We start from the raw sequence: 3,512 nt of genomic DNA, 5'->3' as shown, positions 1-3,512 counted from the left end.
CATTGAATTTGACAGTAATACGGAGATGTGTCATTTCTCTTCATAAGTGGAGTATCATTTTCTATGTGAAAGTTTGTTTTGTCTAAACAAGCAGCATTGATTGGTGTTTCTTCTGAAAATTTATATGGACATTTTATTTCCAAACAACCTTATCCACAGCATTTACACTCTAGTAAAACCATCAGGAGAGCAACCTAAGTAAGGACTGTTGTTGTCAATTACAAACCCAGATAATTTACATTTTAAATTATCATGCAAGTTTTTTTTTGTCATGAAGATAAGACTCTCTAGCAACATGTTCAAATTTTTTTCCATGTCTTAAAGCAGGCAAGTCTGAATTACCACTGTTTGTAAGACCTAAAATGAGTTTGACTAGATGGCCATCAGGGTTTCTTCCTGAAAAATGAAGACAACTATATAAAATGGAAGCTGTTATTCTGCCATGTCTCTGATAAAACCACAAATCACTATCACTCTGACTGATAGTCTTTTCGAATATATCAGTGAAATAATTATCAGGGATATTTCTATGTATGTGCTCAATAAAAGATTCAAGTGAATCATCTGGCGAATCATCATTATTAAATTGTGTTGCTAGATCTAGTATGTTGACAGGCAGACACTCAAAATCATACTCCGAACCAGAGCTATCTGACAGAACATATGCTGCGCATGCTGGTAAATTTTCTGATTTTATTAACCGAAGCATTTCTTTTTCTACAGCATGTGGTGTCATGTTATGACAAGAAGGCCTATAATGGTCACTTGTTGGTTTGATTGGTGGTTGTCCTGCAGGCTCACTCCTCAGGTCTAAAGAGGTTATTTTTACTGGAGCTGATGTTCTGACTGGGTTAACCCATTTAGCAGCCTTGTCAGTAACAGAAATAACCGATCTATCGGACAAATCCTGACAAAATCTTTGCATCCCGAACAGGAGTTCTGCCACGTGCTTACATGTTCCATCACCACTGTAAAATAATTATATACACTGAAGTATTCATTTTTTAGAAGTGCTCGAGGGATTAAACATTTTCAAAAAAACAACGTTTCCCTATATTTAAAAAATAAAAACAAAAAGTTGCTTGAAAAAAAAATCTTTTGTCTCTGAAAAATCAACATTGACTATCCCCGCTTGTTTGCATCTCTTTTTTGAAGGTGATAATTCTGAGAGAAAAAAATGGAAATTAATTTTATGTGCCCTTTACAGTAATTTGGAGTGAACTGATAATATGGTATTCCATGTAGGTTAAAAATCAAAAACAGATGACATAATAAAAATACACATTTTTTTGGCAATTCTTGATGGGATTATTCATCTTTTTAAATCTTTATTTTATTTTTCTCGCTCATTACTTTCATTTTTATCTTAAACAGATATGGCTAATCAGAATTCTACAATTACATGTACTTGATAACTGTATTCTTGATATTATTATTCTTTTCTGTTATAAACATACTTTTTAACCAATCTATTCATTATTTTCTTGTGTTATTCTTTATATTTTAACACCCCATTATTCTCTATTCTGTAAACCCCATCGGTACCCACACCCTCGGACTCGGATTATTCATGTAAGAACTTACGCCACACATGTACATTCTGCTGAATGTATTGACCCATCAAACAGGACCACTATCCAAACGAATGTAGGACAGAAAGTCACAGGACAAAAAGTCACAGACAAAAAGTCACGGACAAAAAGTCACAGGACAAAAAGTCACAATTAATTTTTTCAGAATATTTTCTTTGAATAAAAAACACTTATTTCTACAAAACTATTTTTGTATTTTTCTTGAACTGTTGTATATACACCAACATTGTAAACAAAATTTATCCAAAAAATATCAATGATGATCAAATAATTGTTAAAAAAACAAAATGTCAACGTGGCTTTGCACTTAAATGGCTTCATTGAACCAAGAAATATACCCTTTGCATAATTAAAATTAAATAAATCTTAATTTTTCAAGTATAATGACACATTTCCCACAATTTAATATGAATATATGTATTAAAAAGTAAATATTTCAAGATATTTCTCTTATATATTCATATAATTGTCAACAAACTATTTGTGACTTTTTGTCCTGTGATTTTTTGTCCTATCAAATTTGTGACTTTATGTCCTGTGACTTTTTGTCCTGTGACTTTCTGTCCGTTTACCATCCAAACTTCGTACGGGTCAGCAGACTGTCTCTCTTCTGGTACACATGCTGCTTTTACATAGTGTATATCGCTGTGAAATTTTGACTGCCTAACATCACGGATATGTCCATTAGAATGAAGACGGTAACTGTTGTCATTTTTATAGCCTTTCAAACGTTCATTTGTCCAGTTACAAATGTTTTTTAAATAATGATTAACATCAAAAGCTTCAATTATTGAAATTGTATTTAAATCATCAGTGTGCTGTTTTCATTCCTTTTATAATTTGATAACTTTATTGATTTTTGCCTAATTGTCATTGTTTACATTTGTACTTTCATTTTAGTACTACTGTCACTTTTCAATCCAGGTAAATTTACCTTTACCTTTATTTTTATAATTACCTGTAGTTTCATTTTAATGAGTACTTTCACTTTCACTTTAAAGAGTTCATTTCCTGTTTCCTGTGTATACTCATAGATGTTGTGTACCACAACAAGGTGACAAATGTTTTAAATCTTCATAGAACTTGGTCATCCTATGCTGGCAGACCAATATGTAAGTTAATTTTTGATATTTGATGTTTATTCTATACAGATGCATATGTATTTTTGAGATATATTTAATATAAAAGAAGTAATTGTACAAGACATATCACATACATATTTTGTTATTTTCTAAAGTATGGCAACCCGTCAGTGACATTATGTTTTATGCCAAGACTATATATTATAGTATTTTTCATGTAAAGGATTATTTGTCTAAGTTTTTTAAGCATTTTGATAAATAAATACATTGTTTTGTTTCCAAAATTCACCTTTATCTGTGTTTTCTTTAAATTGTAATTTTTATCAGCTAGTATAAGGTTTTCATTTTTCTATTGTAGCTTTTACCACACGCACTCAACACATGTCTGTAACAACTGTATATCATATCAAATAATAAACATTATTCGTCAAAATGAATTCAGTGATTAGTACTTGCCACATAGAGTGTTTTGGTTAACTAACTGTTTTAGCTACCTAACGGTATAATCAGACCAATCAATAACAGTCTTGGGATGCAGCAACTCAACACCATCTACAGTTCGCTGTATTTTATTTGCGAATATGTAATTATCGGGTTCAAAGGCGGGAATCTTTTGTAATTCCGCTTCTTCAGCTAGTTCAACTAATTTACTCTTTTTATAACCCGTTGTTTTAACACCTCTGTTTTTCAAGAACTGTTTGATTTCCGGGACGTTTTTATCCTTAAAATCAGAGTCCATTGTCGTCAATGTAAACAAATAGTTGCCCCGACGTCACACGACTTACGTACCTTCATGTACAAAAGAGTTCTTGACGTTCGGTAATCTGAATCTTACGTA

The 3,512-nt window shown here is 31.6% G+C and overlaps 1 long non-coding RNA gene across 1 annotated transcript; it reads left to right on the top strand.

The window, feature by feature from the left end:
- Positions 1-2,415: 2,415 nt before the first annotated feature.
- Positions 2,416-3,107, top strand: LOC143055071 (uncharacterized). Its single transcript, XR_012971935.1, has 2 exons — positions 2,416-2,704; positions 3,033-3,107. It is a non-coding gene; the product is annotated as an uncharacterized LOC143055071 (long non-coding RNA).
- The last annotated feature ends 405 nt before the right edge of the window (positions 3,108-3,512 follow it).

This window comes from Mytilus galloprovincialis, chromosome 12 (genome assembly GCF_965363235.1).
Source record: "Mytilus galloprovincialis chromosome 12, xbMytGall1.hap1.1, whole genome shotgun sequence".
Lineage (NCBI taxonomy): Eukaryota > Metazoa > Mollusca > Bivalvia > Mytilida > Mytilidae > Mytilus > Mytilus galloprovincialis.
Note: the sequence above shows the minus strand (reverse complement) of the source record. Positions and strands in the feature narration are given on the sequence as shown.